Below are 13,236 nucleotides of genomic sequence, written 5' to 3' on the forward strand. Positions count from 1 at the left end.
TAAAAGTTCTCATAGAAGCCAAAGCAATAAACGTTTAAAATGTGGCCCTGATGATGATGACAAGGTGCCCTTGACTCACGAAGAGTCAACCTTCAGCAGTCAGGAAAGGAAAACCCCCAGTGGAGGAAATCTCTCTAACAAACCATGGCTGAAGGACTGCCTTTCACTTAGGCTTTGGGTGTTCATTGGTGACAACAGAGACCGAGCCCAGAATCTGCCTTATTGTGCAGTAGAAAACTCACTTATTCAGTGAGTGCGTCTAGCTGCTGAATGTCCAGTAATGTCATATCCAGTGGTGGAGAACAGAGACCGAGCCCGGAATCTGGCTCTTTCTGCAGTAGGAAACTCACTTATTCAGTGAGTGCATCTAGCTGCGGAATGTCCAGTAATGTCTTATCCAATGGTGGAGAACAGAGACCGAGCCTGGAATCTGCCTCGTTCTGCAGTAGGAAACTCACTTATTCAGTGAGTGCATCTAGCTGCTAAATGTCCTGTAATGTCATATCCAGTGATGGAGAACAGAGACCGAGCCCGGAATCTGCCTCGTTCTGCAGTAGGAAACTCACTTATTCAGTAAGTGCATCTAGGTGCTGAATGTCCAGTAAGGTCATATCCAGTGGTGGAGAACAGAGACCGAGCCTGGAATCTGCCTCGTTCTGCAGTAGGAAACTCACTGGTTTTGTGAGTGCATCTAGCTGCGGAATGTCCAGTAATGTCATATCCAGTGGTGTAGAATGTTCCAGTAATGTCATATCCAGTGGTGGAGAACAGAGACCGAGCCCGGAATCTGCCTCTCCTTGCTGATGTAAAGTCGTCTCTAGCTGGATCCCATGTTCTTTGTAGGTTCAGAGCGAGACCCCGCCCTGCCTCACCTGCAAAATAAGTGTCCAACATTAGCAAAACAGTAAAGATGACTATATGGATATGGAGACAGATTTTAATGAGCAAGACAGCTGGAAAAGTATATATGTCATTGATTATTTCCAGATTATATTGCTTGTGGAGAACAAGAAGTTGGCATATGGAGACTTAAAGGCCATGCAATGCTTCCCAGGGAATCTGAATAAGTAAATAGCCTCTTCAGAGAGGAAAAGAACGAGAACTCGCTCAAATTCCCAGTCAAGAATTGTCTATAAGAAGAAACCTAAACCCTTAAACTTCATGTCAGACGTCTCTCACGCAGGAAAATCAGATCTCCTGCTTTACACTGATGAGAAGCAAACATCCCGAAACACATATCTGCAATGGGAATTTCTGCTTTGGCTTCGTTTCGTAAGTTATGTGGCAAGGTTTTTAAAAAAATGATATTCAGAGATTAGAGTCAATTCAAAGGTGGGAAATTAGATTATTACATGGGATGGAAGGCCTCTCATATGATAAGAGGTGGAAAAGTTGGGTTTTTACATGAGATTTCATTAACATATATAAATGTATGTGTGGCCAATACAAAGGTTTAGCATATGACTTATTCCTTTCAAGGACCATACTTTCGACTAGGGGGCTCTCATTACCGATGGAAGAAAGACAATAACTGCAGCTAATTAGGAAAGTGTTCTTTATAGTTAGAGCAGTCAGACTTTGGAATGCCGACCACAAGAGGTAGTAATGGCAGACACTATAGCAGCTTTTAAAAATGAGGTGGATGATTTCCTCAAAAGACATAACGTGGATTATAGTTAATTTAGTGACAAAATGCACAATTGGTGGAGAAAGGTTGAACTTGATGGACCTAAGTCATTTTCAACCTATGAAAAAATGCATAAGCAACAAGCAACACATCAGAAAAAGAACACAGCCCCACTATAGCTTAGAGCAGGTTTCTCAATGTGTGAGATGTGAGGATACAGCCCTAATCTCCTGGTCTAACATTCTGCATGAGGCAGTGAGGAGGCAGAGGCAGCACAACTGAGTTTATCTGTGTCACATTACAAACCCTTCTATTGACTTTCAGACTTATTTGATAGATGGTGATAGTCACCATCTCTGCTGTCCTGCCTTTCCCCCACACTGTCCAGAGATTCATCAGTCATCACACTAATGTCTAATGCAAAATTTAAAAAAATAACAAAATCATTTTATTTCACTCTGCAGTCACTATTACATCATGTGACCAGTTGAACCAGAAAACTTTGGGGAAAAGTCCTCTTTAAACTGCAAATCAATAACATATTGCTATAAAGTGTTTCTTTTATGCAAGCAAAGAAAGTTAAAATAACAGCTGTTTTGGTTTTTTGGGGTGGGTGATGTCAGCAATCTTTTCTATCAGGGTTGAGACAAAATTAACTTACTGTCAGGAGCGGTGACCATGTCCTCATCTGGGCCCATAATGATTACTTCATCACCGGCATCAGGCATAGGGATCATGGTGTTTTTGAGGATATCTCTCTTTTCCTCATGCTTTCCTATAATGTAGAATATTGAAATTAGTATTAAAAGCTTCCCACACAAAAGCTTCCATATGTTTAATGAAAAAAAAAAAAATTAAACATTGGCTCAGTGGTTAGCACTACCGTCTTACAGCACTGAGGTCCTTGGTTAAAATTCCACTATGGACAACGTTTGCAAGGAGTTTGTGTGGGTTTCCTCTTGGTTCTTCCCACACTCTAAAAAAATACTGATGTTGAATCTTCATTGTAAGCCATAATGGGGACTGTGATAGCAATGTAAGTAAAGCATTAAAGGGAACATGTCACCCCCAAAATCGAAGGTGAGCTAAGCTCACCGGCATCAGGGGCTTATCTACAGCATTCTGGAATGCTGTAGATAAGCCCCTGATGTATCCTGAAAGATGAGAAAAAGAGGTTAGATTATACTCACCCAGGGGCGGTCCCGCTGCAGTACGGGCCGATGGGCGTCGCGGTTTAGTCCAGGGCCATAAATGCAGTTTAAATTGAGCAAATTTTACCACTGTAATGGAGAACAATATGTTATGAAAAAACTGTCTCAGAATCGGTGGGATTTGTTGAAGCGTTTAAGAGTTATTACCACATAAAGTGACACTGGTCAGAATGAAAAAAATTGGCCTTGTCATGAAGGCAAAAAAGGCTCTGGCGCGAAATGGTTAAGAGACCATTTTTTAAAAAGATGTTCTTCTATTAATTATATAACAAATGACCCCAGTGTAAGTCATCGACGTCATAAAGCGGACTGTTACCAAGTTATAAAAATGGAAAACAATAACTATTTGCATATAGATTTTATAGTCTTGTCCAGGGTTAGAAAAATATAATTGGTTTGTTTGAAAAATAAGACCACCCCTGTCTACAGGTTGTGCCTGGTATTGTAGCTCAGCTCCAGTGAAGAGAATGCTACAGAGCTGCAATACCATGAACAAGTTGAAGTTTTGAAAGCACAGTTTTTTGTTTTTTTATGGCAGCCCTGTTTTTCTTATCCTGGAGAACTGCTTTAGTGTCAGATTGGTTAGGCTGTACTTACCAAGAGGTTTAGCAGTAGTCACTCTGTCTCCATCAGTAGAACATCAAGATTCATCATTTCTAGGGTTGAGCTAAACGGATCGGACTTTTTCAAAAATCGCCGACTTTCAGCAAAGTCGGGTTTCATGAAACCCAAACCAATCCCACTGTGGGATCGGCCATGCGGTCGGCAATCTTCGCGCCAAAGTCGCGTTTCATTTGACGCTTTCCCCGCCATTTTTCAGCCAATGAAGGAGTGTGGGCAGCGTGATGACATAGGTTCCGGCTTGCTTTCTGCGGCGTCACAGGGGGTAAAACCGCCATATTACCGTTTGGGATATAGCGATTTCCACAGTCCAACACAACCTTTGCTGGGACGAGAGAGAGAGAGCTATGGATGGATCCCCGACTTTGCGCGATAATCGGACGATTTCACTTGACTCGACTTTTGACAAAGTCGGGTTTCGCGAAACCCGACTCAATCCTAAAAAAGTAAAAGTCGCTCAACCCTAATCATTTCCCTTGGATTTATCCTTTTTCATAAATATTTAAAATAGTTAAATATAAGGTATATTGTGAATTAGAAAGTAACATTTCTTTATTCTGCATAATGAAATATAGACTCATATGTTTCTTCATTCATCATTTTGTCTCTTACATTCTGTAGAAACATTGTCAATTACAATTGTCAAGTACAATTTTGGTATTTATCAACCATTTTTCATGTACATGAAAGTTCAATATGTGTGGATCGTACTGGATTGTAAGGAAATATGAAGATTAGCCATGAGTGGATTTATTTGAGTGGAATTGAATTCTGCTCATATTTACAAAACTCAGAATTTTGGAGAACCCAGATGTTTTGTAATTCACTCCACGCGAATAAAGCAAAGTAGAAGCTAGCTCCAGCCTCCAGCTTGTGGAACAGTAGAGCGCTGGCAAAAAGTTTAGCTCTCCTCTCTGACCGACTTCTGTTGCTTTATTCTCGATGGCCAGTTTTCCACACTACCATTTTACCGCGCCTCTGGCCAAGTGTTCCCTTTGGATTGGAACTTTGGCTACAAGCGGTCCCCGAAAGGTCTTTGCTCATGCAATCCCCTACCAAGAGCCAAGACTGTGCCGGAGTTGCAGCAGAGAGCAATAGGGGCTTCCGGAGAGGGGCTAGGTGATGTATGAACTATATTTTCTTCTTATATCCTCCATTTATTATGATCTGGGACCCAGAGCATGATAGGGAACAATCAATTTGTGAATAATAATTTTTTTTTTTTTTATAATCTTAATTTAGTGACATTCAGAGTCAAAAGTACAGGTAAACAATACAAGTCAGGTGAATAAATGGCTAGACCATCAACAAACTTTCCATTTTAAGACTTAGGGAAGAGAAGGAGGGATAGGGAGGCAGTAGGAGGGTATGGGGGGAGGGAAAGATTGGGAGGGGAAGAAGAATGGGAAGAAGAAGACAACAACAGCTATCTGGTTCCAGAGAGTAATAATGGAATAGTAAAACAAAGTAAAAGATACAATCCGATCAGTGTGCGGCGGAAAAAGGCGAAATCTATTCTATATCAAACGTTCCAGATGAAACACAGTAAAAGAATACAACGGCTAATAGGTCAAAGGTTTAGCAAATCTCTCCAAGGGGTCCATCTCTTAATATATAAAAATATATAAATCATGTTTGCCTGTCTCCCAGCTAGAGAGCTCCTCCAGACGAGAAATTTGGTTAACCTTGGAGGACCACTCTGTCCAAGTGGGGGGGGGACTCGTCCTTCCAATGAAGAGTAATTAGATACTTGGCAGCACAAATCATTAGAAGGAGGAGGCGGTATTTTTTGGGTCTAAAATTTTGGTTTGAGCAAGAAAGTAAAACTTTCATTGCTTGAAGGTTGGTTTTAATTATTTGTAGTTTCCGGAGAGTGTTATTTATATCCTTCCAATATTGTTTATTTTTAAGCAGTCCCAGAATATGTGCGTGTGATGTCCCAAAGAATTATGGCATCGCCAGCATAGATTGGAATCTGCGAGCCCTAAATGGTGTAGTTTAGCTGGGGTTAGATGCCACCTAGTTAATATTTTGTAAGAATTTTCCTGAAGTAGGATGCATCTGGAGAAGCCTCTTGCATGCGTCAGGATTTTAGCTCTTTGAGTTTCTGTGAGGTTAATATTAAGTTCCAATTCCTAAGAGTGAATAAAGGAGGGTTTTGATTTCTCCGATGGGGTAGTAAGTTGCCAATAAATGTGGGAGATATTCTTAATTTTTGGGTGAGGAGCTTTAGCTAAAATGTCTATCTAGGACAAGTTCGGCTTGGTTGGGAACTTTCGTCTAAATTGGTTGAGAGTTCTTTTAATATGTTGTGTCTGAAGAAAATTGTTTGGGCGGTTAAGTGAAGTTGTAGGCCAGGTTCCCCCATGAAGAATTTCGTTATTATAGTAACTATTTAAAGATTCCTTCGGCAGAGAGGACCAGAGCCCATATGGGTCTCGAAAATCGGGGTCAAGAAGGAAAGGGATGGTGCAAATGGGTGCTAGTATAGAGGGGAAGGTGTCTGCGGGAAGCTCGTTGTTCGCTAGACGTTTGGTTTGGAGAGTAGTTAAGGTCACCTCATCAAGTCTAAGGTGAGAAGGGGGTCTGGCTAGCGACCAAAGGTAGGGAATACCTTCAGAACCCAGTAATGCTAAATCAGTGCTATTTGGGTCCCCATTACCAACACTTGACACTATTTTTAGCCATCTACAAAGATGTACAGCTTTGAAATATAGGGTGAGATCTGGGGCACCCAGACCGCCTGATGAGCATGGGTGGGAGAGGAATTTATATGGCAGTCTGGCTGGTTTTTTGTTCCAGATGAATTTCAAAATTATAGATTTTAGATACCTGAAAAAGGTCTGCGGAACATTAATGGGGATCATGCAAAATGTATATAGGATTATCGGCATTATATATGCTTTAAAAATATTTATACGTCCCATCCAAGAGAGCGTAGGTAGGTTATAGGCCTTCGTCAAACTTTTTTAAGGAGTGTATTATAGTTAGCTTGAAAGAGATTATTAGGGTCTCTCGTTATCATGGTTCCCAAATATTTTATGGAGCTAGAGGCCCATGAAAGTGGGGTGAGGAGCGCAGGGCAGTTAGTTGGGAGTGAGGGAGGGAGATGTTCAAGGCTTCGGATTTTGAGGTATTGATTTTAAAATTGGATATCTGTCCGAACTGTTAAAAGATATCTAGTATGGCAGGGAACGCATGGAACGGGTTAGTAATCAAGAAGAGTAGATCATCAGCGAATGCTAACGTTTTTAATTCTAGAGGGCCTACCCTTAATCCCATTATAGAGGGTTCCTGTCTAATTCTCTGTAAGAGTGTTTCAATAACCAAGACAAACAGAGAAGGAGACAATGGGCACCCGTGTCTAGTGCCGTTATTTATATCGAAACTATTTGAAAGGGTGCCGTATATTCTCACTCTTGCCGTAGGCTGGGAGTAAAGGGAAAAAACCGCATGGACTAATTGAGGAGGATAGCCAAACTTGAGCATCACCTGTTCCATGTACCTCCAACTCACTCTGTCGAAGGCTTTTTTAGCATCCGTAGAGAGGAGGGTCAGGGGGATCCCCCTGTTCCGAGCAATTGTAATGGATTGGATAATTTTGACCGAGTTATCCTTACCCTCCCGTCCCCTCACAAACCCAACTTGGTCAGAATGGATAAGCTTGGGTAAAATGGTACTTAGTCTGTTTGCCAAAATTTTGGCCCACAGTTTTGTGTCTGCGTTAGGCAAGGATATTGGTCTGTAGCTAGCACAGGAGGTGAGGTCCTTTCCCTCCTTCGGGATAACTGATATAAAAGCCTCCAAGGATTGTTTGGGCAAGAGTTGGCCCTCCAGATACGAATTAAAGAGCAGAGTCAGGTGAGGCAATAAGCGTTTAAGAAACTTTTTATAGTAGATGATAGGAAGGCCATCTGGCCCTGGAGCTTTCCCATTAGCGATTGTTGCCAAAGTGTCTGATATTTCTTTGGGAGAGATAGGAGCTACTAACGTTAGGGAATCGTTTAAGAGAACCTTGGGAAGTTTAAGGGGTGTCAAAAATTTGTTTCTTTTACTAGAGGTCTCTGAGGGTTCTTTTATGTTTATGGGTTTGGGTAGATTGTATAGGTCTTCATAGAAGGATCTGAATACCTCAGCAATATCGGCAGTATCGTATTTAGAGGATTTATTTGCAGCTTTAATCTGGTTTACGAACCTCTTCTCATTACGTTTCCTAAGTAGGGAAGTCATGAGTTTACTGCCTCTATTACCATGGAGGTAAAACTTCTGTTTGCATCTCATGTAAATTTTAGCCGATTGTATGTTTAGGAGGTTTTTTAGGGATTGACGTAATTTTACCAGCTAGGTTTGGATATTATCGCTACGTGATTTTTTGTGTATCTTCTCAAATGTATTGATTTGGTGTAAGAGAGATAAAGTTTGCTTTGTTCAACCTTATGGGCTTCCCACACCACGGGGGGTGGAGGACCTGAGCATGTATTATCCTGGAAAAAATTCTCGAGAGTGTCTGTTAACCTAGAAACGTGCAGGCTAGAATCTAGCAGGGTCTCATTTAGGGTCCAAGATTTCGTAGTCCTAGGGAGAGACACGATGCTCATCTGTAGGAAAATAGGTGCATGGTCTGACAAAAGTATGTTGTCAATTGTTGCTGAATTTATGAGGTGGAGACAAGGCGCTTGGGTAAGGAGGTAGTCAATTCTATGATAGGTATTGTGTGGGGGCGAATAAAATGTTAATCCTTGGTGGCGGGATACAAGGTCCTCCAAGGATCTAATAAATTTAAAGATTGTAGGGAAAGTTGGAGCCGTCTCAGGGCTTGTTGAAAGATAGATGTCTTTCCAGACGAAGTGTCAAGGAACGGGTTAAGAGGAACAGATGTCTTTCCAGACGAAGTGTCAAGGAACGGGTTAAGAGGAACATTGAGATCTCCACCTACCACCACAACACCCTCTGCAAACAGTTTTAGGATATTTAAAGTTTTGCATAGCGAACCCACTTGATTTCTATTGGGGGCGTATAAGTTGCACAGCGTTATTTTGGTGTTGGCCAAAAGGCCTTTAATCATTACAAATCTCCCATCAGCATCAGTCAAAGAGTCTATTAGTTCAAAGGAAACGTTTATTTTTGTAACTATACTCACTCCTCTGGAAGCTATGGTATCCAGATGGGAATTGAGATCGGGACATGTCAGGAACCCTTCCTTTTTTGAAGTGAGTTTCCTGTAGGAAAACAATGCTAGCTTTTTTAGAGTTTAAAAATCTCAGAATTTGACCTCTTTTGTTTGGGGAACGCAGACCTTTATCATTAAATGAAGAAACCACTATAGTGGCGGATGGATTAATTGTAGTCATAACTATAACAGTGTGCAGGAAGAGACACCTGAGTCTGTGGACTGAAACAATCAAACATCTCAGTGAACCAGAAAAACAACAAAAACAATGGGAAAAAAGGTGAACACATATATACAAGTATACTACCTATCTGCCGCAGAAGCGGGGGCTGGGAGTACCTCCCACAGCAGATAGGGTGGACACACTCCGACGCGCGAGTGGCAATCTAACATTAGAAAAACTGCATCTGTTACACAAAAACTGATAAACAGTGAAGGCTATCTATGCATTAAGGAAGGCAACGGCGATAGAGATCTTTCATCGCAAGGTTCAAGGCTATCTATGCATTAAGGAAGGCAACGGCGATAGAGATCTTTCATCGCAAGGTTCCGTTTAGACCCGGGATGCTGTTCATGGAGGGCGTTTCTTCTTAACACTAGATCTTCCCTGTCTGGGCGACGCAAGACTTTTAACTGGAGTCCATTCTCCCTGATCTCCAGCAATAGCTTTCCATGGATAAGGGGCATGTGGATCCATATCCAGGGGGTGCCAAGAAGGGACTTCTAGTTCGGTCAAGTTGAAAGTATCCCAGACTTTGGAGAGATCTTCCGGGCACCTGACGACCACTTGTTTGCCCCCACCATGTATGGCTAAACCAAAAGGAAAGAGCCATTTGTAAAGAATTTTTTTTCGAGCGTAACGTATCTAGTAGTGGTTTTAGAATTCTGCATTTCATCAGGGTCGACGGTGCAAGGTCTTGGTACAGTTGAATGGGGGAGTTTTCATATGTGAGCGATTTGTTATCTCTGGAGGCCGCCAGGATGGCAGAAGTGTCCAGATAGCTCAGCAAACCACAGATAACATCTCTCGGTGGGTCAGAGGATTTTGGCTTAGGTCTGAGCGATCTGTGGACTCTTTCAATAATGATGTGGTCGCTTTTATCCCTTGGCAGGAGCAGAGCAAATATTTCTCTGGTAGCTTTTTCCAGAATCTCTTGGGAGACACTTTCAGGTAGACCTTTGATCCTGATATTCTTCCTACGGCTCCGGTTCTCCTGGTCTTCCAAAGCAAGCGCAGCATTATTTAGTTGCATTCTGTGGTAGTCCAGGTGGTCCTTCATATTGTTTGAATGGTTAATAAGCGAAGCCTCCAGAGATTCGACTCTGTTACCTATGTGTGAGAGGTCAGCCCTCATACCTGCTATTTCAGCAATTAGAGGCTTCATAGCTTGAGCCAGAGACCTTTTGAGGAAGGATCTATACATTTTTCCAGAGTCAGCTTGAGGAACGTCACTGCCTGAGGCCTCATCGCTCGAATCGGTTTAGTCAGCCATATGATCTGTTGCAATGCTTGAATGAGGGTTTTTTGGAGTGGCTCTAGCCGTTGCCTTATGTTTAAGAATTTTCTCCATTTCCCCGTGTTTGCCTTGATAAAGGGTTGATGTTAAGCTCTTGGGGCGTACCTTTCCTGTTTTCACCATTATAAATTTATGTGATGCCAAATGGAAGCTTCTTATATCGCCACTCGCGCCCAGGAATGTAGTTTATGATAGCATGTTTGTGGCGTGTGTTTCGATCCAGAATCTCCAAAAACAGACCATTATGTAAAGGTATTCCAGTAGAATATGCCAAACACACAGGGGCTATTTGTAGTATTGCCTTTAAATATCACCTTATAGGCTGTAATCAGACTGCAGTCAAAGGTGGACAGCGTCTAAGGTGGGCAGCGCCTGCCTTTTATAGTTTAAAATGCAAACCAAGGCAGCGGAGAGCAGTTCAGGAATTGGGGTGCGGTGATGCTCCTCACCATGGAACGCTCACAACGTCTCCCGCCATTTCAGGGAACCGAGCCAGAGGAGAGAGGCGAGCAGGGAGGTGGGTCCTTCCTCTACGCAGCGTCCGGGAGCTGCGAGCTGAGACTGTCGGCATGATGGCACTGTGGCCGCGTGTGGGTATCGAGGTGGGCGGGGCCTTGCCTACCGCCCGTCCACCGCTCCGCTTCTCTCAGCCCGTCGGGAAACATGGGAGCCCCCGTCAGACTCGTCCAGCACCCGCCAGGTCCTGGGCCCCCACCATCCGTGAGCCATGAGCAGGTACCTTGTGTCGCGGGTCACAGGTCCGGCGCAGCCGCTCGGCCGCCGCGCGGCTCTCCGGTCGGCTCTCCGGTCTCCCTCGCTGCTCTCTGGTCTCCCTCGCTGCTCTCTCCGGGCACCCGAAGCAACCCCAGCAGCCGACCGAGCCAAGGGGTGAGAGGTGATAGGAGCGACTCTGGCGTCTCGGGTCTAAGTTGCGGGCCCGCCAAGTCCCTGTGCGTGTCGGCGTCTCAGCGTTTCCGTCTCCCAGCCGGTATGAAGGCTGTTGGAGCTACCACAGAGGGACACTGGTACCGAGCCGGGGGTCCTAAACAATTTTCACCCGAGAATCTTTATTTTGAGGCATTAAAATGTGACTGGGATCGGGAGCTCTTGCAGAGCACGTCCGTCCTCGTTCAGTCCCAGGCCGCGCCCCCCTTGTGAAGAATAATTTTGCTGTGAATCAAATCTCTAAATAAAATCTGAATGATTTGGCAGAATTTTGTCAGAGCCTCTCATCTGTAATAAAGATGTAATTTTTTTTACAGACTCCCATGTACAATATAAATCATCCTTTACAATACTCACCTACATATGATGTTACAGATGACACCAATGAATATTCCAAGGAGGTAACTGGTGATGGGAATTACAACATAAATTATGTATTTATTCCAAGGGATGTTTGGAGGAACAATACCATCCACTGAAAAAGAAGAAAGAATATGTATATCATATATATTCAATAACTTGTCTGTAATACACAATGCCATTATTGTCAAAGCAGTCCTATAAAGGGAATCTGTCACCAGGCTTTTGCCATGTTATCTGAGACAACCATAATGTAGAAGCATAGACCTTTATTATAGCGATGTGTCAATTACTGGACTGTTTCAATAGAATCACTGTTTTACCAGCAATTGGTTATCACCACAGGACAACTGGTCTTGCTCCGCCTAGTCCAGCCAGGCCTCCAGCACTGTTTAGCCTCTTTCTGTCAATATACAATGTAAACACAAAGCTGTGGCGGGGTTATACATAGCTCAAAAACTGAGCTCTGCTCAATCTGCAGCAGAGAAATCTCTGACTGTATTATGTATTCTATTGGACTGTAGGACTTGGCAAGACGATTAAAAATATAGGACTTTTATTTTGGCAAAATTATGTAGCAGGGATGATGCCATATTAATATACAGTATAATAGATATAATGGACAATATAGAGATCTATCCAGTTGCTTAGGTAGAGGCTGATGTGTCCCGGTAAAAAATTTTGACCTGGGTCCCCACCTGCATATTTCTCAGATGTATGGTCTCTTGTAGCATTCCAGATCCTGTGAAAACATACGTCTTTGCCCCCTCATGTACAATGTCCCCATCCTGTAAGAAAGTCCCCAATTCTGGCCCTTCATATAATATCACACATCCTGGCTCCTTCCTGTAATAATGTCCCCATCCTAACCCATTCCTGTAATAATACTGCGTGCTTTGCTCAACTGAACAAAGCTGAGCTTCAATCTTCAGGCTTTTGGCCTATATCAGATATTAAACTGCATTTGGGCTACTGGTTTGGTTGGGCCTACTAACGGTGTCTGCCGCTGCTTGGTGTTCTCCATTTTACATAGCTGAGGTTCAATCTTCAGGCTTTCGGCCTATATCAGATATTACACTGCATTTGGGCTACTTGTTTGGTTGGGCCTACTAACGGTGTCTGCGGCTGCTTGCCTTTCTCAACTGAACAAAGCTGAGCTTCAATCTTCAGGCTTTTGGCCTATATCAAATATTAAACTGCATTTGTGCTACTGGTTTGGTTGGGCCTACTAACGGTGTCTGCCGCTGCTTGGTGTTCTCCACTTTACAAAGCTGAGCTTCTATCTTCAGGCTTTCGGCCTATATCAGATATTAAACTGCATTTGGCCTACTGGTTTGGTTGGGCCTACTAACGGTGTCTGCAGCTGCTTGGTATTCTCCACTTTACAAAGCTGAGCTTCTATCTTCAGGCTTTCGGCCTATATCAGATATTACACTGCATTTGGGCTACTTGTTTGGTTGGAAGTACTAACAGTGTCTGCGGCTGCTTTCTTTTCTCAACTGAACAAAGCTGAGCTTCAATCTTCAGGCTTTTGGCCTATATCAGATATTAAACTGCATTTGGGCTACTCGTTTGGTTGGGCCTACTAACGGTGTCTGCCGCTTCTTGGTGTTCTCCACTTTGTGTTCTCCACTTTACAAAGCTGAGCTTCAATCTTCAGGCTTTCGGCCTATATCAGATATTACACTGCATTTGGGCTACTTGTTTGGTTGGGCCTACTAACGGTGTCTGCGGCTGCGTGTTTTGGCGCGAAGATCGTGTACCGCATGGCCAATCCCACGCTGG

General features: G+C 43.2%; 1 long non-coding RNA gene across 1 annotated transcript; it reads right to left on the minus strand.

Annotated features, from left to right (window-relative positions):
• Positions 1 to 769: 769 nt before the first annotated feature.
• LOC143809112 (uncharacterized) lies at positions 770 to 8,633 on the minus strand. Its single transcript, XR_013222075.1, has 3 exons — positions 8,600 to 8,633; positions 2,289 to 3,784; positions 770 to 872 (listed from the first exon to the last, which is right to left on the minus strand). It is a non-coding gene; the product is annotated as an uncharacterized LOC143809112 (long non-coding RNA).
• Between the last annotated feature and the right edge of the window lie 4,603 nt (positions 8,634 to 13,236).

The sequence above is a fragment of the Ranitomeya variabilis genome, chromosome 2, assembly GCF_051348905.1.
Source record: "Ranitomeya variabilis isolate aRanVar5 chromosome 2, aRanVar5.hap1, whole genome shotgun sequence".
NCBI classification, from domain to species: Eukaryota; Metazoa; Chordata; class Amphibia; order Anura; family Dendrobatidae; genus Ranitomeya; species Ranitomeya variabilis.